A 25,746-nucleotide genomic window follows, 5' to 3' on the forward strand; every position below is an offset into this window, starting at 1 on the left:
AAGTGTGACTGTTTCTGCTTTGTCATCTATCAGAATTTCAATAGATGTTCAGATGTTAATGGATGCATTATACATGTGCTATTATTATTACATTCATATCATATGCTCTTTTATTTTCTGTAGGCAGGGAGTAAGGAATTTCTGACAACTGCATATCCTGAATTCATTTAATGTTTTTTGTTTTACATTCTAATTTAAAATTGTTGCCTGTTAAAAATGTAAAAGATGGGTCGCATCATTCTCAACTTCTGTATTTTGATCCCTGTGGGGTTGAATAAAAAGACCAACCATTTTGTAGTTTTAACCTTGGAAAGCCAATTTGTCCCTTTATAAATCAAATGAAAGTTACAGTAGAACTAGTTAGATCATTGATAACTTAAAGGGGATATTCACCTTCCAAACAGCTGTCTGTAATGAAACCCAGGGATTCTGCTCAGCAGGGACAAAGATAAGAAATGTATCAACTAAATGCATCCATTTAGAACAGTTTAAAGGGTCGGCACCCCCCCCCCCTCCCAGGGCTGCTTCAAAAGGTGAAAAATGACACTTTACACTTCAATATTAGAAAAACACACATAGAAAATAGAAAGTCATTGGAAAAAGTTGGTATTTCTATCTGAAACCAACTAGTTGTTTGAAGGTGAACCTCCCCTTTAATGTACTAAAGGCGTTAGCGTAAACACACCTTGTTTAGATTTTTACTAGGTCCAACTAGCACTAGAGTAAAATATCAACATCACCAGCTCCGACCACTGAGTATTGATTATTGAGCTTGATTCTCCTTTAGAAAGGTAGTAAGTAATTAGAATGGTATTAATGCAGCTCAGAGGACTTCCCAGATTAAATGGATATAGCCATTTTGCTCTACATTTAAATTAGAATAACATAAAGGTTCCATAAATGTTGATAGTTAACATTTTTAAAAGAATGGAGAAGTAAGTTTGGGTATATAATACTTGCCGGCCATTCATCTTGAGTAAGCAGTAAAGAATATCTTTTTCTTTGGACACCAGCAAGCTATCGAGTTCCATGTTTTATGTTTCTGTACCATAACTGATTGGTTGCATGGTTTACTGTGCTGGTGGAAAAACATAAAAAGAATAAGAGGGAAGAAAGGACGACTGAAAGGAAGTACACAGTGTACCTTAAACCCTAATGTTTTCTCTTTCACTGTTTTATTTTAATACAATTATTAAACGTTACGTTTTAGAAAGACGGCACAAACCTTCCAAAATGTCCCACTGTGATATTTTTCCATTTCATAAAATATTAAAGTATATGAGATACTCTTAGGATGTAAGTGAATATGGAAGGGCAAAAACAAGGTGGCTATTGTTATGGATGTAGAAAAGCACAGGTAACTTCATCACATTTTGATTAGAAAAAATCTGACTCAAATATAACATAATATGTGGAAAATGCTGATACAAAACTATGCTGTAGCCCCTTCCAGGTTACCAAAATGATCCCAATATCTGATAATATATATCTGCATGAAAATGAGGCAGGAGTACAAGCAATGTGTGCAGAAAAATTCCCATGTGCACATTTATAAAACCTGTATGCTCAGTTCAGAATAAATACATCATTTTGTGTTTTCACACAAAATTCTTTGTGCATACCGCAGTTTGTTGTTTCCGCTGACCTCAAAATATGTGTGCGGCGGGACAACCACACAGTTTGGAGGGAACTTTGGTACCAGGAGAACACCTGTCTACATGCATAATGCAGATGGTAAAGTTTTGTGGAAAAAGTGGGTTTGTCTGGAGCTGTTTTCCATTCTTTGGGGCAGAGCTCCTGGTTCCATTTAAGGTTTTACCTTAAGGCTACAGCATACAATGACATTCTTGACAATTCTATACTTCTATGTTTGACAACTACTTTGCAGCTGTTTAAGAATAGTTCTTTCCTGTTTCGGCATAATAATGATCATTAAAGGAAAACTAAAGCTTAACTAAAGAAGTAGACTAGAAATGTTGTACATAACGTTTAGGGTTTCTGTACCAGCCCAAGCCAACCACAGCCCATTAGTAGGTAAGATCTGTGTTTCCAAAGATGCCCCAGTAGCTCCCCATCTTTTTTTTCTTCTTTTCACTGCACATGATCTGTGCTGCTGTCACTTACTGAGCTTAGGGACCCACTCACAATATACATTACACATAGAATATACTGTAAATGTCACAATATAAGGGTGATATTTAATATAATACAGATAATTACTACATGGCTGCACAGAAAACAGTGCAACTAACGTCAGAATTTAAAGGAACAGTAACATTAAAAAATAAAAGTGTTTTAAAGTAATGAAAATATAATGCAGTGTTGCTGTGCACTGGTAAAACTGATGTGTTTGCTTCAGAAACACTACTATTATTTATATAAATAAGCTGCTGTGTAACAATGGGGGCAGCCATTCAGAGGAGAAAGGGCTCAGGTTACACTGCAGATAGCAAATAAGCTCTGTCTATCTAATAGTGTTATCTGTTATCCATTAGTTAACCTGTGCCATTTAGCCGTTTTTCAATTTTTGTCATTGCTCCACAGCAGCTTGTTTATATGAACTATAGTAGTGTTTCTGAAGCAAACACATCAGTTTAACCAGTGCAGGGCAACACTACATGGTATTTTCATTAATTAAAAATTTTTTGGTGTTACTGTTCCTTTAATAATCAGCCCTGTAGCATTATCTTATATTACAGACCAACATAATTTTCTGCTTGATAATTTGTGACAACCCCTAAGCTTAGCTTCTCAACAGCTGCTCAGAGCCCACTGAGCATGTGAATGTCGCAGACACTTTCCAAGATGGTGGCCCCCTGTGAAAAGTTTGAAGTCCTGGATCACTGCTGCAATTGATTAGCTGAAACTTTAGGTGGATGCAATAAGTTTAGTACTTAACACTCTATTCTATGGATAGCTGAACACACGTCAAGCACATGAAAATGCAGCAGGCAGCATCTAAACAAGCGCAATGAAACGCAAATGGAGTAAAACCCAACAGCCAGGCAGAATATAATGGAATCAATTAGCAAATGTGATTAATTGCCCTCAAACCTGCATTTAAATGCATGTTAAATGCAGAAAAACGTCCATGTGTAAGAGCCATAACACAAAACCTGCAAAAGAGCTTCACTGGCATGCACACAGCTCTGACTTAGTGAACACCTCTGGGATGAACTGGAACCCTAACTGTGAGCTAAGTCTGATCTCCCCACATCATTGACCAACCTCACTTTGTAACAAACAGAAATGTGAACAAAAAATGTATTTGCAAGCAATGTTTCCTCTAAGGGCTTTTACACACTGGCATTTTTTTCTGCATTTAAACACGTTTGAGCACAAACGAAAACATTCACAGATTAATGCAGTTATATTCTGCCTGGCTGTACTCATGAGTGTTGAATTTTCTTGCACTTGCACATTCAGAGGGTAGCATTTGGAATGGAAAAAATACACTTATTTGCGAATAAAAAGCACAAGATATGTTTTTTTTTGCACATAGCATGCGTATAAGAGCCCTAATTTTTTTACACCAGGGGTCCTGCTGTAACATGTTTTTGAGAAAATGTAATAGTAAAAAATAAAAGTGATTTTCCCCAAAACCACAAGGTTGTTGACTGCACCACTTGTCATTCTCCATATTTATCCTGGCAGAAACTAAAGAAATGTTTCTGAAACCTGTGTTTTGACTCACAGAGATCACTGGCATTCTACAATTGGGGTTGCCATCTGGCCAGTAAAAGTGATGCTTGAAGCCAATCTTAATGTTTCAATATAGGTGCATTCCAAAAGAGCAAAACTGCAACATTCCCAAATAAGGGGAGATTACAATGCAAACCCCCCTCCAATCTCTCACTAACAGTTGACTGACCTGCAATATACATCCCCGCTAATTTTTTTAAGGTGTCTCCTTCACACTGCTGGCTCTGTATATATTTGTTAGATGATGCTGTGATAATCAATAATTAGGATAAGTAATGATTTGACTATGTCCTAACAAACCTACTGACAAAACATTTACTGTCAAGGGAGTAACAATGCAGGCAGAATGCTGTGTGGCTGCTGGGCAATAAGCATCAGAAGATTGTCATTGATTTTGCCATTTTGACTTCTGCTGAAGTCAAAAATCAGACTTTTTATCATAGTTTCAAAAATGAACATAATGATGGATTTAAGTGAAAGAACCCCACAGGTGTAATGTTTATGTGAACCATAAAAAATAAAACCTTGTGTGTGTTAAAGAGAAAATATTTATTGTGGTGTAATTTGTAGGAATTACAATAAAACTACCAATCCTTATTTGAAATAAATGTAGGGACATAGTAGTACACACTTTCTCCATCTACCTTCCACAATATATATATATATATAGCAAAGCCCATCATAATACAGGTATAGGGCCTGTTATCCACAATGCTCAGGACATGGGGTTTTCCAGATAATGGATCTTTTTGTAATTTGGATCCACATACCTTAAGACTGCTAGAAAATCGAGTAAACATTAAATACATGGAATAGGCTGGTTTTGCTTCCAATAAGGATTAATTATATATTACTTTGGATCAATCTGTTTTATTATTACAGATTTTAGAAATGAGATTTTTTGGGATAAAATTTAGTCTATGGTAGACAGCCTTTCCATAATTCTGATGTTTTTGGATAACGGGTTTCCGGATGATGGATCCCATACCTGTACATAGAAATGAATGGGATTCAAAGTCTGTGAAGGTTTTTATTCATCAATGTCCTGGTAAATCTATAGTAAAAAGTCAAGTCACCTGGATTTGATGTATATTTTTTCTCTTGAAGACGTTTCACTAGTCATCCAACTGGCTTTCTCAATTCAGGGATTTTGAACTGAGAAAGCCAGAAGGATGACTAGCAAAACATTTTCAAGAGAAAAAAAATACAGCCGGTCCAGTTGATTTGACTTATCACTATAGATAATGCAACTCAATGTGTGGTGTGTAAATAGCAAGCTATACAAATGCATATTTTGATTCTATTTGAGAGCCCCTCCATAATTTAGAACCCAGTGTGCCACATTTATTAATCCCAAGGGGGCAAGTACCGGACACATCCACAAAGCACTTGTGTACAGGGTATTTTCACCTTATGCTGAATCAACACAAAGCACAGTGATGTGGACACAAATCAATTATGTTCTTATAAAGTGTTTTACATCAAGGGGCAGATTTATCAAGGCTTGAATTTCGAAGTAATGGTAGTTTTTTCGAACTCCATAACTTCGAAATTCGAATAAAAAAAGACCAACCAAAGTTAATGACAAAATTTTCTGCGGGTGAATAGGCTGTATTCGATCGTTTGAATTGAAGTAAAATCGTATTTGATCGAATCTGATTCGAAGTATTTCCAAAAAAAACTTTGGTTTTTCAAAGTCCACCAACTGACTCCAAATAGGTTCTAGGAGGTCTCCCATAGGCTATAACAGCAATTCAACAGGTTTTAGATGGCGATAAAATTTTGATATTTGATTTTTTTTTAAAATTCAAATCTAATTTGGACTATTCCCTAGTCGAAGTACACAAAAATAGCTTGAAATTCGATTTTTTTTTTTACTTCAAATTTTCAATTCGACCCTTGATAAATCTGCCCCCAAATGTTGCTCCCTAGGTGGTGCATCTCAATGAAGCATGAATACAGAGATGCTGAATGCAGGCAGCAATGTATTCATGGGAAAACAGGTCTTTGTGCTCAATTTTGCTAAGTGCAGGCCAGGGTGGAAAATACATGTAGATCTGTTTGTTAAATCTTCCTCCACACTTGTTAAGGCCTTGTTGTGAGTTTTATTTACACCCATGCTCACTTGAGGGATCTATTAATAAACACTGATATAATCTAATGATACATTAATAATTGGCAATGACAATGGGTTAAGTGAGGCTGTTTTGTTGGGTGATGTTAGTGAGAAAGCACAGGAATCTGACTTAGTAGGCTAATGCAAAGACTTTCCATATATTGGAATAAATGAACAATCTTTCCAAGTCAAAAGGTTTTTTTATATCTGCCATAAATTGGCAAAAAAATCAAGCCAATTTCAATAAGAAAAACAGATTAATCTATCTAAATTCTCTCTGATAATTTAAAAGGAAGAGTTCTTTGTACTCTATTCCCTTTTCATGTATATAATTCCTTCTTTCAACTGCATCCAACTAAGTGTGGCTATAATTGGAAAGTTGATCTTTGCATTGCCTGGATGGTTGTGCAATTTGCGAGCTCTAAAGAATAAAATATCTTGAAGGAAGTTTTAATTTTAATTACCATGGTTCTTCAGCACAAAACCTAAAGGATCATTATTTTAACAAGTTAAAATGGAACAACATGTTTGAAATTGTAGCATATACTGTTTTGTAAAAACCTGGTCATCTTGGGTAATATACATCACAAAATCACAAGAAGGGAATCTACCAGATTAGGAGCAAACCCCTATATATATATGCAACTTCGGTGGTTAATTATGGGCAAAAATAAAGTAATGACTGTTATGTAATTGTATTATTGTGGAACGGCTGAGCAACTCTCCCCCTGTTTTTGCTATCTTTGGTTCTCTCTCTTACTCCTTTAATGGCTTTCTATACCGACGAATCCTACACATAGTACCTTAAGCTACTTTCATCTATTGCTCAAATGGTTAGAACAAGAAAGGAATAGGCAGACAAATATTATTCTGAGGTAAAATCATAGCAGGTATTCTAATTGATCTTTTGTACACCTATGTAATTTACTGGGATAATGTGCTTAAGTAAAATATAGGAATCAGATATATATCTTCTGAGTAACTAAGACAAACATATTTTGTTTAATAACTTTTGCATTCGCTTCCCTTGCTGACTACTTATTGTAAAAGGAAAATGTTTGTTTTCTTATATAAATAATATACAAAAAAAATTGTAGCATATATTTTAAAATGTAAGCCATCTAAATTCCATAAATGTTCAGATGAAAGTTTATCTGTTTTTGCTTTGTTCTGACACAGTATGACCAATATGAGCAATAGAGACCAAAACTGCACTACATATTCAACACACAGACTTTCCTACCCTCCTGTGAATCTATACCCTTTTTAATACAGGACAACACATTGCTGCCCTTCCTGATGCTTACTGGCATTGCTTGCTGCAGCTACGGTAAGTTTATTATCCATAAATTCCATAAGTCCTTATCAAGGGTTTGCCTAAAATAGTCCCATTTATAAGTGGCTTGCATATTTTTAAATCACAGGTGCATACCCTTACATTTATCAACAATGAATCTTAGCTGCCACTTATAAATCTTTACATTTGTTATGTATTTACGGTGTAGCCTCAATTTACATACCCTGATTCTAAGTTTTCCTGCATTTTACACTACTGTTCTGTGCTCCCACCAGTTTATAATGCATAATACATTTCTCTGAGTTCCAATTTTTCATGGTCCCCAGAAAAAGGCAAAATGGGGGTCCTACAGAGTCTCTCTCTCTTTTTGTGGAATTTAGATTTTTTTGTGGAAAGCACAATGTAAGTAGCTAAGTAAGTTAACCAATCAGTCATTTCAATTAGTTTGGAAAATATAAAAAATGTCAGCTATTAAAACATGAAGATTAGTGTGTAAATACAAGAACCTATCGAATAATAAGTTCTGATAAAGGAGCATTATCCTGTTTTCAGGCTCTGACTACTCAACATTCAACAATTTGTTTTTATAGTCGACATTCGCTGTAATAGCAATTTCCATATTTGCATAAAACATGACAACATGTTGCTGCATTAAGCACAGATAGGGCTGCTATAAAAGTTTTTTTTTGGCATTGCACAGAGATGTATATCTTTAGAACGAATATTTTGAGATTCACTGATTTGTAAAAAATAAGGAAGAATTTAACAAAAGAAATACAAAGCGAGTTTATGCTAAAAGGAATTGTTCAGTGTAAAAATAAAAACTGGGTAAATATATATGCTGTGCAAAATAAAAAATGTTTCTAATATAGTTAGTTAGCCAAAAATGTAATGTATAAAGGCTGGAGTGATTTGATGTTTAATAAGTCAGTCAGATCACTACTTCCTGCTTTTCAGCTCTCTAGGTTTCCACTGACTGGTTACCCGGGTTACCAGGCAGCAACCAATCAGAGACTTGAGGGGGGGCCACATGGGTCATATCTGTTGCTTTTGAATCTGAGCTGAATGCTGAGGATCAATTGCAAACTCACTGAACAAAAATGTACCATGTGGCCCCCCTTCAAGTCGCTGACTAGCTCAGAGTTATAGAGCTGAAAAGCAGGAAGTTGGATTCTGGCTGTTTAATTAGACATCTGTTCACTCCAGCCTTTATATATTACATTTTTGGCTAACTAACTATATTAGAAACATTTTTTATTTTGCACAGCCTATCTATTTACACAGTTTTTATTTTCACACTGAACTGTTCCTTTAAGCCACAAGCTATAGAGTAGCTTTTTGTGTAATGCTGACCAATGTGACTCCTGTGAAATAAAAAGATCTCTCGGAGAGCATAATATGGCTGCCGAGCTCTGACATCTAGTAGGACGTCAATAATGCAATCAGGTGGTAATGATTTTTTTGAATGCCATTTTATGGTTCATATGTTTAAGATTGTGTGTATGACATGCCTTTTATTCAGGCTGTCTATCCTTCCCATTGTCAGAAAACACACACAAATGTAAGATCTGGGTATATATCTAAGGTTGAATATAACGATCACCATAGGTGGAAAGTTTATAGTTCTTGTATAGAAGAAAAATCCTATACAAATAAATAAAGAGATGTGAAAATGCCCTTCAGGGAACTGATGTGAACTTTGATTTACATTATTCAGCTGGCTTCTGCTATATAATTTCAAGAGTCAGGGGCTGGACTGTAGAGAAAACTGCTTTTAATAGCAATTCTGTACATTTACATATAACAGTAATTTAAAAACCTGCTGAGTGGTTGTTATGGGTTTACTACTGCCCTAGCTCTGATTTTTTTTTTTTTTAAAAAGATCTATGGTATTCAGCTGGCTTCCACTACATTGTTTCAAAAGTCAGAGCAAGGAGTGCAGAGAATACTGCTTTAGCAATTGCTGTACATTTACACACAACATTATTCCAACTGAAAATGTTCAACTGATGTTTAGGTGAGAGCTACTTAGAATTGCATTTTCTTTCATTATACAAAAATGAAGTGCTAATAAATGTCACAAAATCTGTTTCAGCTTTAAAACCCCATAACAACCACTCAGCAAGTAGCATTTACCAGTCATCTCATTGGTAGCTTTTTATATTTGTATCCTCTATAGCAGCCATGCATATTTATAACCGAAGGCTAAATTCTATCTTTAATATAGCAGCACATTTTGAAGCAGTGCCTCAGAGCTGGAACAGAGCTAGTTTTGTTGAGGTTTATTTAGCAAACAATTTAGTGGATTCAATATTCAAATTATGTGCTAAGGGAAAATGGTGGACTCAGTTTAGTCTTCCTTATTTTCTATATTAGACAATTTCACTGTAGCCTTTTGCGGCTGGTAGAATTATTCACTGAGATTTAATATGTGTATGCGTGATAACTGCCTTGAAATAGTAGAGCTCCAACACAGCAAAACTGTATAAACATATATGTTTTACTTAGAGATAAAAGCATAGTGTTCAGGAAATGTGTATTCCCCAATTGTATGTGGTTCTGCTACATGGCGTATTTACAGGGCGCCTTTTAGGGATTATCATTGTTATTATTAACACATTTATAAAGTGCCAGCACATTCAGCAGCAGTGTACAATGGGTCTATACACTGAACATATAAATATACATACAAAATAACCAATACAAGATGTTAAGAAGGCATGCCCAAAATGTTTAGATAATGTTCTTAAAAAACGTGCAGCCACCAACCCTTTAGATTTAAAAAACATTGCAGATGGGGCAGGGGGCACCTTCCAGTGAATTAAATTGCTTTTTTCTCTACTGTTCATACACTAGTCTAATTCTGATGAGGGATGACTGGGAAAAGTAAGTAATACGGCGCTGCAATGCTGCGCTAATTTTTTACCAGGCCAGTGCATTTTCCCCCCAAAAGGAGCACTTTGACGGTGGATGTAATTTTCCAAGGCTTTTTTGGCCATACTGTACCATGTAGAGACATAGGGGTATATTTATCAAAGAGTGAAGTTAGAGATCATCACAGTCCTCTAGAGTGAAATTCTGCCACTCAATAGGGCAAATTCACTAAGATCCGAAGTTGCGCCGGCGATAGCTTCACCACACTTCGACAGGCGTAGTTTCGCCAGCGCTACGCAAATTCACTAAAATGCGAAGTTGCGCTCAGGGAGGCGAACGGTAGCGAAGTTGCGCTAGCGTTAATTCGTCAAGCAAACCATCCTTTGATAAATACGCCTTTCAAAATCGCATAGAAATTAATAGAGAGTGGTGGCATTTCACTCTAGCGGACTGTGGCGATCTCTAACTTCACTCTTTGATAAATATACCCAATAGTCACCATGTATAAGAAGTCTTATGTAGTAACCCATAATATTTAAATTCAGTATTTTTCTTTTCTTTGTTATGTCCACAATACAATTACAGACATCACAGCAAAAGAACAAATGTTGCCAGGATACCTGTCATGTTCAAAGCAGAGTAAGATTAAGCCTTTTTCATTCTTATGGCAAAGGGTAGGAGTAAATGCAGATTATAGGACCCATTAATTAACTTCCCTGCAGACTAACAGCCAGTAATTTATGTTAATTGCTGCATGTGAGTTGTAGTGGGGATGAGTCTGTGGAGGGATGTAAGCTTCATTTATCTTTATCTGCTTGGTGGATTCTTTAATAAATGGCACATGCTTGCAGGGAGAGGCCTAGAAGTTGTCATGGAAACATAAAGAATCGAGCATGAGAAGTCTGTGTGGTTGGGTACTGAAAGGAATTCTGCTTGGAAGTATAGTAAGAAACAAATTCTCACATGATGTTCGTTCCAGAGTGTTCTCTGCTAGACTTAACCAAACCAGGAATTTTTTTCTGCCTGTCAGTGAAATTAAAACAAAGTATTTTATCTTCATCCTATTTTTCTAAAAGTCCATGCCTGCATTGCATTGAACATCTCTGCTACTCATTCCTTCATTTTAACAAAATGTAGTTAAAGGGGAAAAAATACAGAATAAAGCAAGGATTGATCCTAGTGGATGGGGGCTACTAGCTGTTTACAGTAACTGCATATCCTCAATGGATAAATCCATGCAATATAAACCCCACCGTCACTTGTAAAGCTATAGTTCTTCTGGGTTTGCATAATAACGCAAAGTAGCCTGTACAAGCGTGGTTGGGTCTACTAAGATTTATAGTATCTGTGCATATAAATCCAAAATAAATTATTATATTTGTACAGAACCCTGTGGCTTTTCCAACTGTTGCGGAACTATTAGTTTAAGATATGAGAATGCTCAGTATGGTGGCCTTCTTATTCTTTTCCTTCCTGCCACACATTAAATTCTTATATTGCACAAATGATCAGGTAAGATTAGTCTTACTTTGAAACATACAACTAAACTGGAAAACAGCTCTAGTGTAGCAAGTGATCCACAGCAACTCATTAGTTTAATTGTATCAACAATAAAAATTTAAAGGGTTATTCATCTTTAAGTTAAATTTTAGTATGATATAGAATTCCTATTCTGAGACAATTGCCAATTGGTTTTAATTTTTTAAGGTTTTTGCGTTATTTAGCTTTTTATTCAGCAGTTTTTCAGTCTGCTATTTCAGCAATCTGGTTGCTATGGTCCAAATATTCCTAGCAACCAGGCAGTGACTTGAATGCAAGGCTGGAATATAAATAGGAGAGAACCTGAATAGAAAGAGGAGCAATTAAATTTAGCAAAGCATTTGTTTTTTTAGGTGGGGTCAGTCATCCCCATTTGAAAGCTGGGAAAATCAGATGAAGAAGGCAAATTATAAGAAAAGCTATAAGAAATAAATAATGAAGGCCAACTGAAAAGTTAACTTGAAGGTGAACAATCCCTTGAAATGCAAAGTCATTTGCCATGCAAATACAAATGTCACACCAACACCAAGGATGAATCCACTGATATCAATGCTAGCTTACAATCAGTTAGTGAGCACCTGTCATAAAGAGCATAAGATTTAATTTTGCATGTTTGCTCCAGAAGACAGGTAGGAGAGTAGGAAAGCACCAAATCTATAGTTTTAGATTCCACTATTTTTTTATCAAAAGATTTGCCCAAATGCTGAACCATATCCTAACCCTAGTTTGCATATTCAGATTTGAGTATACATAGATATTGTATCAATTGTGAACAAAAAATGGTTCCGTTCATCTGCCTACAGACTTAGGGGGTAATTTATCAATGTTCAAAACTGAATTTTTGCCACAATTCAAAGATTTTTGCAAAAAAAACTCACCAACTGAATTATTTCAGAAACTAAAATATTTGATATTTATTAAGCATAAAAAAACTTGAAAAACTAGGCAGGAAGTGACGTCACGCAAGGAAAAGCCACGAGGGTAATATACACGCTGACAGGAGGGCCCCTCAAGGAGAAGGAAAGCCTGTGAAACCTGTACATTACATGTGTGATTTACTTTGAACAAATGTGAGTGTTAAATTTGTTTAATTTAAAAATCTTTTTTACATAAACGGTATTACACTATCCTGGATTTGTATTTTCCATATTGAAACACGTGAGCTGACCCAGAAGAGAACGGAGATCTGCTAATACTACGGGCATTTTATTGCATTATCGTTTTGTGATTAGCCAATTTAGCCATATGGTGGTGGAAAAAGATTGGATGTAAAGGAATCTTGCATGTCACCATTAAGAGTGGAAGATTAAAGGGGAACTACACCTAGAAATAGATCCTGGCACCGGATGCTGCCGCAATATTTAACTATACTGCACTATTTTTTTTTCTCTGTTGCAATAAGCTGATCCATATAGTAAGCTGATCCATATATCATTTTTTTAGGATCAGCAAGGGAAAGTTAATCTAAAAGACTGATTTTTCTCCTATATTTTTTGCTTTTGCTAAATGTTACAGTATTGTACTTTCAACAGTGTGTTAAACCCCCCCCCTTTTCTTTTAATCAATCTTGTTGCATACATTTCACATAGTGCTTTATACAAACAGTATATTAATTTACCTTAGCCCAATTGTTTGCAGCTGTTCGCAGTGAAATAATTTTAAAATGGATTTGTTACATTATATGAAGATGGTTTATTAACTTACCCAAATATTCTCTATTCTCAAGCGTCAAATAAAGCATCAACTTGCCAGCAGCCAAAAGGTATAGCATTTCTACAAGATAGAAAATGAAAATAATCAAATTTTAGATATTCTTACATAATAATGACAACAATACATGTACATATACAATGTATTTGTGGCTGAATAAATGTAACTTTAGTCTAAGTAACAGGCAGTACAGCATATATACTGGCATTCTCTATATAGAAATATATTTCTACCCACAAATGCAGGCAAACCTCAATTTTACATACCCTGATTTAAAATTTCCCCCATTTTATACTTTTTTTTGTGGTCCCACTAATTTATTTTGCATTTCAGTGGGTGATTTTCCCTGATTTTACATAATGTTCCCAAAATGGCTGTTTATCCTCTGTGAATGTTATTACAGGTATAGGATCCATTATCCGGAAACCTGTTATCCAGAAAGTCCTGAATTACTGAAAGGCTGTCTCTCATAGACTTCATTATAATCAAATAATACAAATTCTTAAAAATGATTTCCTTTTTCCCTGTAATAATAAAACAGTACTTTGTACGTGATCCAAACTAAGATATAATTAATCCTTATTAGAAGCAAAACCAGCCTACTGGGTTTATTTAATGTTTACATGATTTTCTAATAGACTTAAGGTATGAAGATCTAAATTATCGAAAGACCCGTTATCCGGAAAGCCCCAGGTCCCGATCATTCAGGATAATAGGTCCCATACCTGTATTAGTGAAATTAAGAGGTTTGAAATACTAACCGAATGCATATTTTAGCCACACAACTCTTTAATCAACAATTATCACTTTAGATTGTGCATGTAATATGTAATCTACTATGCTTAACTCCTGTCATCAAGACAGTTAAGGGCATATTTACTAGAACTCTTTTAATAAAATAACTCACATTAATAAAAAAAAAATAAATTGGTGTGAAAAAAAATCACAAATCAAGCGTCAATTCGAATTGTCAGGCAGAAAACTCGCATTTATCGAGTTGTTGTCCAAAACATTTGAAGTTATCGGTTTTCCTAACTAAACCCAGCGCTAACAGCCTCAAACTATCGAGAATCCTGAAGGTATAAACATGTTCCAATTGTTAAGATCATCTGCCATTGATTTATAAGTGATTTAAGCTGGAGTATTTTTGGATTCAGATTTTTAGCAGCATAAGAGCACATAAATTTAGAAAAAAAAATTTCCTCTAAAAAGGATTTTTGAAAAACTCGACCAGAAAAATTTGAGGCTTTATAAACCCTAAATATTGTATTTCAATGTGAAACTGACTCCTGTACTTATATTCTTTCAGTACTTAAGAAATAACTTGCTTCAAGACATTTCCCTGATTTTACATTTCCCTGCACTTGGCACTATTTTTCCCGATCCCCTGAAAAACATTAAATGGGGGTTCTACTGTACAGTGTATAGGATAAAAAACTGTGAGGGTTGCAGACGAATATCTTGTATGAGAATTATACTGTAAATAAGAGAACATTCTGCCTTCATTATATTTATACGAAAAGCTTAAACTTATTCCTTGTTTACATAGTGCTGATATACTATAAAACACTTCCCAAAGTATGGCCATTCATCCAGACCAGTCCCTGCCACAATGGTTTACAATCTAATTTCCTTATCAGTTACACAGAAATAGATGAAGTGTAGGATAAAAATATGAAACATAGAGAAAACCCACCCAAGCATGGACATGGAGAACATACAATCTCTTCACAACATTAATATTAACCTGCGCAAATGTTATATATATTTATATATAATTTATTTATTTCTAATTATGATAAATAAATGATAACGTTTGAAACTTTTTTTTAAAACTCGTTGGGGGTAATATAATAAAAGGTGCTAAGTTTGCCCAGGAGCAGTAACCCATACAAACCAATCAGCAGTTAGCATTTACTGGTCACCTGTTTAAAAGCAAACATCTTATTGGCTGCTATGGGTTACTGCTCCTGTGCAAACTTTTATTGCCTTTTATTGCATATGGGGTACATTCATCTGTCTAAAGAGGACTAAGAAATCAGAGTAAGATAGCACCTGGGTTACTAGCTATTCTGTGAGTGGGAGTGCTTGACCTCTTAAAATGTGTCATATATTTATGAAGCTGTTGTCCTTTAAATAATTGCATGCTTCCTGTTAGTGTAACTTCCATATATACTTATGCAGGAATTTATGCCAAAATGTTACACCTCAATAAACTTGTGAAAGACACTGAAGTGTATGGGAACAAAGTATTGTGAGTCTAGAAAACTGATATAGTTAGTGAAATTGCAAAGGAACTTAATAAAACTTTAGTAGAACATTAAAACAAACGTATTTATGTGTATTTTAATCCAATTTTTAACCATTGATTTATAACCACTTCACACCAAGTAATGTGCGTTATACTCATTAATAGGTTGTGTAAAAAGAAGCTTTATAAAAAAAAAAGACCTAGGAGCACATTTACTAAGGGTCGAAGTGAATTTTCGAATTTAAAAGCTTCGAATTTCAAACTAATTTTTGGCTTACTTCGACCATCGAATAGGCCTAAATTCGACTTCGATTCGAAGTAAAAAAGTTCTACTTTTTTATCGAAGTAATGCCATTCGATGGTTGAATTTCGAAGTTTTTTACACTTTGAAATTGGACCCTTGATAAATCTGCCCCCTAATGTGTAGATGAAACATACAGTATGTAACCAACAGCCTGGAATAAAAGACCCTTGGTCAATGCACACCATTAGGCTTAATAGGAAAGGCCTTCTAAAATATCAAGATATAGTGTACAACTCTAAATCAGTTTTGTGACCCATACATTTTCATAATTGCATATTTCATATATTTCCAGCAGCTCAGCACAAATCCATTCACAGAGTATTTCATCCAAACATTTCCAACACTATTCTTTTTGACAGTATTAGGTCAAATCATATCAGCTGGGTTTGCTAAGATGTAGATATTCAATATAATGAATGCAGAATATGACAAATGAATCTTTCAACCTTAGCTAAATAAAACAGGAGGACGTGGTTCAGTATTTACACTCTGCTACCCATTTATCTGGGCCAGATGCCAGGGTGAAATAACTGGGGCGAAATTGTTCTTCAGAAGGTCAAAGCTAAATAAAAGTTAGCGCACTGGCACAATGGTAACCAATAATATATGAATGGAAACAAGGCGAAGTGCAGGATTTAAATATATATTGCCATGTAGTCCTAAAAAGAAGAAATTAAATAATGCATGAGTGGTAGTGAGATCTAACTTGCCTTAATTTAAGATAACATGTATCCCATTTATAAAGAGGGGCTAATTTTCAGTACTTATAGCTCTATACATATGCGGCGAAGATACAGTATATAACAGATCCAATAGATGCTATACTGCATGAAACTAATTCATTCATCTTGCATTTTTGCCAAGATTCAGACAAATCCACAGTGCTTAGCTTTACCATATCTTTACCCAAAAAGTCTATAATGCACCATAGATTTAAATGTAAACATTTTTTAGGGGATTAAACTCAAATTTAAAGATGCAAACTAATGTACTTCATTGCCTAAAAATATACAAATTAAGGGTTCAGTTCATCACTCATTGTATTAATTATTAATATTTATACATTAATGAGGCATTAATGTGCCAAGATGTGCCTGTTTAAAAGTGAAGTGCAATTAGTGATTGGAATTTAAAATTAAGTCAGTTATAAATTTCTTACCTTGTCTGCACCTTATCAGGAAGTTAAAAAATGTTTAAGGGTGATATTTAATAAAACTCTAAAAAAATTTGACCAAACTCCCAAATGTGAATAATTTACGAAAAGGTTGGTGCAGAAAAAAGCACAACAAAATTGTGCGTCAAATTGAATCATGCAACTTTTTCAATTTACTGTACTGAAGGTGCATACGTTGGATTCTTCTTTGGATGGAGTCACTATGTGAAAAGAACTATAAAATGTATTCCTTTATTGATCAAACTTGATTAAAATCACAAAGTCCAGATGTACATGGCAGGGGAGCGCATGGCTCAACGCGTTTCGTGACTACCACGTGACCAGAGTGGAACGTTGGGATTTTGGATAGAGCGCTCACCCAGTCCCACGTACGGACTCGGTCCGTGTACAACTTCAAGTTGTTAACTTTTTCAATTTGATGCTCGAATCATGCAACTTTTTTCAAGTTGTCATCCGAAAAACTGGACTTTTGGACTATCAACGAAAACTAGCCCAAAACCCTCGAAGATCATGAAGGCAAGAAACAATGATTCAGAAATCATTTACCATTTTCTTCTATCAAAGCCAATATTATACTACACTTCACAATATTATATATTATACAGGTATGGGACCTATTATCAATAATTCTTGAGACCTAGGTTTTACCAAATAAGGGATCTTTCCGTAATTTTGGATCTCCATACCGTAAGTTTACCATTTAAACATTATATAAGCCCAATAATATTGTTATGCATTAAATGGTGATTAATTATATCTTAGTTAGAGCAAAGCACAATTAACTATTTTATTATTACAGATAAAATTAGACTTATTTGATTAAAATTGAATTTTTGGAAGATGATGATCCCCTTATTTGGAATTTTCTGGATAACAGGTTTCCGAATAATGGATCCCAAACCATAGAATACAATATTACACTACGGGGCACATTTACTAAGCTCGAGTAAAGGATTCGAACTAAAAATCGTTTGACTATTCGATAGTCAAAGTACTGTCTCTTTAGAAAAAACTTCGACTACCTACTTCGTCACCTAAAACCTACCGAGCACCAATGTTAGCCCATGGGGACCTTCCCCATAAGCTTTCTAAGTAATTTCTGATCGAAGGAAAATGGTTTGAAATCCATCGAATCGTTCGATTTTTCCTTCGATCGAAGTAAATGCGGTAAATCCTTTGACTTCGATATTCGAAGTAGAAGGATTTTACTTCGATGGTCGTATATCGAGGGTTAATTAACCCTCGATATTCGACCCATAGTAAATGTGCCCCTACGTATTCTGGAAAGGCCCCTTTCCCAAAAAAGTCAGAGCATATTTAGGAACTTTTAGGGGCAAATTTAGTAAAGGGCGAGGTGGCTAACTCTAGCGGAAATTCGTCAGCGTGAAGTAATTTCATAAATTCGCTAGATTCGTAAATTCGCGAAGTGGACCTACTCTAGCGATACTTCGCACCCTTATTCCAGGCGAAGTTGCGTTATGGCAAAGGGACGTAGCTATGCTAATTCAATAACTTGCGGATTTTACTGAACGTTACCTATTGCTCCAGACTTGCCTTCACCACCTCAGACCAGGCGAAGTGCAATAGATTAGATAGGGCTTATGAGGCCTATTGGGTACTTATGCTCATAATAGATTTTAAATGGCAGTTACTATGACACAAGTGAATGAATGGCCTGTGCCTTTTTCTGATATCTGTCTTCTTTTTCCTGTCTGGCTTTTTATGTGTTTTGGCAGTTTAAAGTAGAACTAAACCCCCCCCCCCCCATCTTGCAGACATTGTCCCACTCCCCTCAACCTTTCTCCTTTTTAAGCTTGAATGTCTGCCCCCACGGCTACATAGTAACCTATTTATATGAACCATAATAGTCTGTAAAGCAAACACATAACTTTTACAAATGTATTACTTTAAAACGCTTTTATTTTTTGGTGCTACTGCTCATTTTAACTCATTACACACCATTGGTTAGACATTTCACTATTTGCATGTTCTGTTGCTTTACATTCAGATGTTCAAACTGCTTCAAAGATTGCTTCTGGTATCCAGAATGTAAAAATAGACATAAAGAGATCACTTTTTTTCCCCCCGCGATGTGCTTTAGTGTTAAAAAAGCCATTCAAAAATTCTGACCTTACATGCAGAGAAGCACAGCAGAGCTCCTGGTCACCATCTTCCGGATCTTCGTGTAATCTTTGTGTCATTGCGCATGTGCCACTGAAACCGATTTGGCCCAACTATGCATGTCCCAGCAGGCTTTGAGACACGAAGAGCCCCTGAAGACTACACGAAAATCATGGAAGATGTCGACCGGGAGCTCCGCTGCGATTCTCTGCGCAGCAGAATTTTTAAAAGGTTTTTTTTTAACACTAAAGCACATCGCGGGGGAAAAAAAAGTGATCTCTTTATGTCTATTTTTACATTCTGGATACCAAAAACAATCTTTGAAGCAGTTTGAACATCTGAATGTAAAGCAACAGAACATGCAAATACTGAAATGTTTAACCAATGGTGTGTAACGAGTTAAAATGAGCAGTAGCACCAAAAAATAAAAGCGTTTTAAAGTAATACATTGGTAAAAGTTATGTGTTTGCTTTAGAAAGACTATTATGGTTCATATAAATAGGTTACTATGTAGACGTGGGGGCAGAAATCCAAGCTTAAAAAGAAGAAAAGGCACATGCTACTTAGGAGATAATGGATACGCTCTGTAATAGAATACAGTGGGATTCTACATCTGCATCTGTTATCTGCTATGTAACGTGCTTTAAATGGCTGTCCCCATGGCTACACAGCAGCTTGTTTATATATTATATATAATATATATATTGCAGTGTTTCTAAAGCAAACACACCAGTTGTACTTGTGCAGTGAAGCAGTATATTACGGGGCAGATTTATTAAGGTTCGTAAGGTAAATTTGAAGAATAATTTTCGAGTTTGTTTTTTGGTCAAAACTCCCAAAAATTTGGGAATACTCCAAACTCAAATTCGAGATTTATTATACTTCGACCCTGGGAACAACTCAAATTCGATAGTACACCACCTAAAACCTGCTGAGTTCATGAAGAAGTCAATGGCAGAGGTCCAGTGACCCATTTGAAGATGTTAATAGACTTCCTGACATTCGAGTTTTTATCAGAGAAAAAACTTGTATCAAGTTCTGTCAAATTCGATTCGAGTTTTTGGGTCGGTAATATATTATATTTATGTATAAAAGACATTCCAGTTTTTTCTTAAATAAGATAACATTCAAATTAATTTGAAGTCACTCAATCTTTGATAAATATGCCCCCTTATTTTAATTACTTAACATTTTGGTGTTACTGTACATTTTAAAGAGAACTAAACCCTAAAAATGAATATGGCTAAAAATGCCATGTTTTATATACTGAACTTATTGCACCAGCCTAAAGTTTCAGCTTCTCAATAGCATCAATGATCCAGGACTTCAAACTTATCCAAAGGGGTCACCATCTTGGAAAGTGTCTGTGACACTCACATGCTCAGTGGGCTTTGAGCAGCTGTTGAGAAGCTAAATTTAGAGGTCATTGCAAATTATCAAGCAGAAAAGGAGGTTTGCCTGTAATATAAGCTGATGCTATAAGGCTGATAATTGAATTATCATGCTAGTTGCACTGGTTTCTGTGCTGCCGTGTAGCAATTATCTATATTAATTAATAATCAGCCTTATATTGTGTCATTTATATTCTATGTGCACTGTATATTGTGAGTCAGCCCCTAAGCCCGGTGACAGCACAGAGCATGTGCAATAAATAGCAGAAAAGATGGGGAGCTACTTCAAATGCACAGATCTTCCCTGATAAAGGGCAGTGATTGCCTTGGGCTGGTACAGAAGCCCAAAACAAAAGCAAAAATGTTTGGTACAGTTTGATTTCTGAAGAGGTGTAAGTCACTTTACCAGCACAGGGGCAGTATAATGACTGGCTAAATTTATTTTGGCACTGCTCTGCAATTGGCCCACAAGTGCTTTCACATCATAACATTATGCGCCTATCTGACACAATATCCAACTAAATAAACTATATGGACCACAGAAAGACTGGAAATATAAAAGTAAGAAAACCAAACACATACCACTAGAAAATATAAAATGGTGTAGCTTTTTCTCTGAGCAACTTCTGCCGGAACTTTCTTACAAAGGAAGCAGTGTAAAATACCAGCAGCAAATCTGGCATTTGCATGGCATAAAATTAAAACACACCTTGATAAATTTATTTGACAATTAAAGATTTATTTTACACTGCTTTTTTACTCAGCATAATAAATGTACTTTCTATATATGCCTCTCCCTTAGTTAAAGAAAGCCAACAGCTAATAAGAACACACATCCACATCAAGATATAGAAGGGAGAACTCTGGTTAAACCAATGTACTGTAAATCAGGAGTAAATCTGGTTCCTTGACAATAAAGTATATCACTTTTCATGCAAATATTAAAGCAAGTTTGAAAAACACTTCCCACACCCTTTCTATTCATGCAGTAAAATAAAGACATTTCTTTCCCTACATTTTTCTAATACAATCACTTACATAAAAATGAAGAATATCACCCAAAAGAGAAAAATGCAAAGTACATAAATTAATTTTAAACCTTAACAATGTAACACCCCAAATGGACAGGAGGAGTACTGGGTAATTGGGGAAGACATATTATTGCTCCCTGGAGAGCTTTCTCTGCATTATAGCTTTATTCTAACATTGCCACGATAATGAGATGCAAATGTTATATCAAGCAAACAGTAAAGCCTACAGTCTGTGTCATAAAATAAACCTTTATACACTATCTGCTGCCAGACACAAGAAGATTCTGTGCACATCTGTTTTACAGTCAGATCTCCCCATAAGATTTGGGGGGAGGGGGGAGGACCAGCACCATCTACTTACCCAGTTTGCATTATTAATACATGTTAATAGCTCCATCACATCAGTACTGACCTTTTTCTCTGTATATATTCAGACTGATTTAAAAAAAAAAAAAAAAAAAAAAAGATGCATAAACACGCACTTACATGCATATATATTTTAATGTGAGTACTTAGTAACAGGGCTGAAAAGGAAATATTTCCATCCCCCACCATATAGATTTCTCAGCCAATAAGAAATCAATGCAAGCCAGCAAACATCTGCATTAAAGCAAAGAAGCAGACAAAGACTCCTTACCATAAGGCATCATCTTAACGTATAGCATTTTGAAGCAAAAAAATATGGAGGAGATTGCTGGAGAGTGAAGAATAAGATCCTTTATTTTAAACGGCAGTCATGTGAAAATGCTGCAGCAGTATTCCTTATAGCATGCAAAGGACTGATAAGAAGTTGAAAAAAAATCTGCTTTTGCAACTGGCTAGATCCAAGCAAGCAGGAGTGTAAGAATGGTGAATCCTTCCAGCAGATTGTTGTGGGAGGCTTGAACACACGACACATTCCCAGGCTGCTGATACTGTATCTGCATTTCACCACAAGGCAAAAGAGAGCGAACAAATGAATACTGCTGAAGGTTCTTAGGGATGCTGCTTTCTTCTTCCCCATCACATCTTCAAATTATGAACTGAGGAATTCCCCCAGGGGTTGTTCAGAACTGGTAGGTGCAGAGCAATCAAAAGCGCTATGTATCTGAGGACCAAACCATACCCTATTTTTATCTGATCCCTTTGTGGTATTGTTCAGGTACTGTTGGGATGAATTGCATCTCTATTTAACCCTTACATTGCAGTGTTTAGCTACAAAGCACAAGACTTGCCTACAGGTCAGACAAGTGCCATTGTTTGCTAATACTCCCATACTGCTTTGTTTCCTTTCATTTTCTGGTGCCCCTGCGAATTACACATGCACAAAGATGAATATATGCACCACCTATTTCACAGCTGAGCATCTCCCAGAAGAACTGAAAGCACATTTTTTATTAAAAGAAACAATAAACATAATTTATATGTATGTTCATGTACTATATACTCAAGGATGTAAATAATGTTAGAGAGTGTGTGTGTGTAGAAATGTTGATGCTGTGTGCATGTAGGGGTGCTCCGCCAATGAGGCAGCAGCACCCCACTGGGTACCAGGGGCAGCAAAAATGCTGGTACTTTAAGAGTGAATTTCCGGGGATGGGGGGGCAGCAGCAGGCAGCGGAGGGGCCAGGATCACCCCTGTGTGCATGTGTATGTGCTCTACTAAACTTATATTGTTATCCACTGCCAGTGACCAATGTGCTGCTATTGGTCATTTTAACTCCTTGTGTACCAATGCACAATTAATTCTGGCAGCCACAAGGTATATAATTTTGTTTTAAGCTATTTACTATACTGCCACTGCTTGACAGATCAGGGTTTGGTTTAAAAGACATCATTTTTAGCCATAATAACCTCAGGGAATGTTCCTTTATTTTGTAAATATGGCCCGCCCCTGATGTCTAAACAATGGCAATTTATAATATATGCACAGATTGTGTCTAATCATTCACTCAGTGTATCTTCCTACACACTGTAATACATATAGCCTGATACATTACAATATCTGCAAATTGTTTTATATCATATTATATGTGCAAGGCCTTTAAAGAGATTTCCTTTATAGGACACATTTACTATATAGTCAAAGGCCTTTTCCTTAGAGCTGCAGGTCAAAAACTCTTTTTTTTTTTTTACATTATTTATGCAATATTCAGGTTTTGCAAACATTCCAGTATAGATAATGATTCAGCCCTTCTCTGGTGTTTGAGCCTTTTCGACTGACGCTTGAGCAACGCTGAGTGTCTGATCTCCAGTTGTGAATATGCTTGGGGCTACAGAACACAAAGAAATAGCTACGATATCTAAAATATGAGGATTTGGTCTCATTTAATAAATTACAGATATCGCTGGTGTGATCATCTCTCTCTTTCTTTCTTTGTAATTATTTATCCAGATTGAGCCTGACTGCTGGAAAATTAGCTCTCTACAGGAGGTAACAAAGCTGAAAGGAATTTTTTTGTGTCCTCTCAGGGAATGAAGGGTTGATGCTAAATCCTTGCAGAGTGCAGGACTGTTTGCAATGCAGCTAGACTTGTGAGATACAGAACCTTCCGCTCAGCATCATGACACTTGCTAGTGTTATGTGAAGCACTACTGGATTCTAAGCCCCAGCCCTGGCAGCACGAGAAATACTGCACATCAGGGATACAGTTATATGCATACACATCTCTTCAGCCTACATCTGCAGAACAACCACAACAGTTGCATTTCTTAATTATATATGCAACACAGTGCATGAACAAAAACGTAATATATGATTGCTGTTTGTAGCAAGCATTCGATATCCCTGCATTGAAGCATGATTGACTTGCTACACTTTACTGCTGTGCTGAAATCAAAATTCATCCTAGCCCTACCCATCGTTATAATGCTAAATTGAAAAATTCAGTAAGCCCTATAATGATAAAACAGGCCTGTATCTTGCCCAGGTTATTTCTCCCTCACTAACATGTTTTACTGTCAAAAAAGTTTATTTTTTTCAATTTATAAATCATTAAATCATGTAGACTTAAAAAAATCAAAAGTCTCCCCCCAGCTATATAAAGATAACTGAAAATACTATCCATTTAAGAGATAGCTGTACAAGATGCTGAGCAGGAACAAAGAGTTAGGCTTTCATTTTCATTAATAGGATGCATTATAAAAATGTGTTTTATATCCACTGTATTCATTTTGCAGATTTAAAAACGCCATGAAAGACATAGGCTCTGCAACACAATATGTTAACAACTGGAAACCCTAATGGAGGAACAAAGACATTTTTCTCTATACCACGCCCAGCTGAGGTGTTTCAGCTCCAACGTGATTTAACCTCTGAAAACCTCACAATAAAGCTGTACAGCTTATCATTTCACAATGCATATGATTAATTCAGAGATGTATTCTCTTAGCGCCATATCTGCTTCACAGAATATTAATATTCTGACAGAAACATTCTATATATAGAGAAGATGCAGGAGATCCTACGACAAGGCACATTGGGACTACAAAAATGCAGATATGTATATAGGGCTGTAAAATATAAATTCAAACAGAGTTTACGTAATCAGAATATACAAACATGTTTTATTATATTGGATAGGAGGTTGCACTTTTAACATGGATTAACAAAAATATTATTGTCCAGCTTGATCACTAAGAAATGTCCCATTATGTTAATCTGTGAATCGAGTAGAAAAAGATGTGCTGAAGCAGATTACCTGGGCTATAAAATTAAGTCTGTGCCTTTTTAATATGTATATATTCAGGTTCTCATATGAGAATCTTTTGAGAGCATTCGTTTATTCTGTAAATTCTCTTTCAAATGAATTAAAAAAAATTATATTTTTGTTAAATTATTAGTTTTAAGTTATTAAGAAATTGTATTTTTTATGCAATATCTGCATTGAACTCTACAAATATTAATGGTTAAAATTCACAGAATAATACCCAACTAAATTCCAGCTGCAACTAATATATAAGCATGTTGTTAACACATTAACTAAAATACCTTCCTTCGTGTAGTTCAGGCTTTACTACAATGACTACTATATATGTCGATAATTAAAGTGCACAAAATATAAAATGTTCAGTCTTTAACTGACACATCAGCCTTCCTTAATATTGTGTGAATGAAGTAACAAGTAATTAAAATGTTTCATTTATGTGACAAGCTAAAATGAAATGGTTGTTCAATCTAGAACACAGAGCACCTGAAAATGTTACAAAGTCTATGATATTGTAATTTATCAGTTTAAAAAAAAAAGTGGACATTTT

At 35.5% G+C, this 25,746-nt stretch overlaps 1 long non-coding RNA gene across 1 annotated transcript in view; it reads right to left on the bottom strand.

Annotated features, from left to right (window-relative positions):
* Window positions 1-651: 651 nt before the first annotated feature.
* Window positions 652-25,746, bottom strand: part of LOC121395032 — a 31,754-nt gene continuing 6,659 nt past the window's right edge. The window contains exons 2-3 of the long non-coding RNA XR_005962193.1: window positions 13,233-13,301; window positions 652-1,078 (exon numbers count right to left, since the gene is read on the bottom strand). This is a non-coding gene — a long non-coding RNA (uncharacterized LOC121395032). The remainder of the gene's footprint in view (window positions 1,079-13,232; window positions 13,302-25,746) is intronic.

This window comes from Xenopus laevis, chromosome 6S, assembly GCF_017654675.1.
Source record: "Xenopus laevis strain J_2021 chromosome 6S, Xenopus_laevis_v10.1, whole genome shotgun sequence".
NCBI lineage: Eukaryota > Metazoa > Chordata > Amphibia > Anura > Pipidae > Xenopus > Xenopus laevis.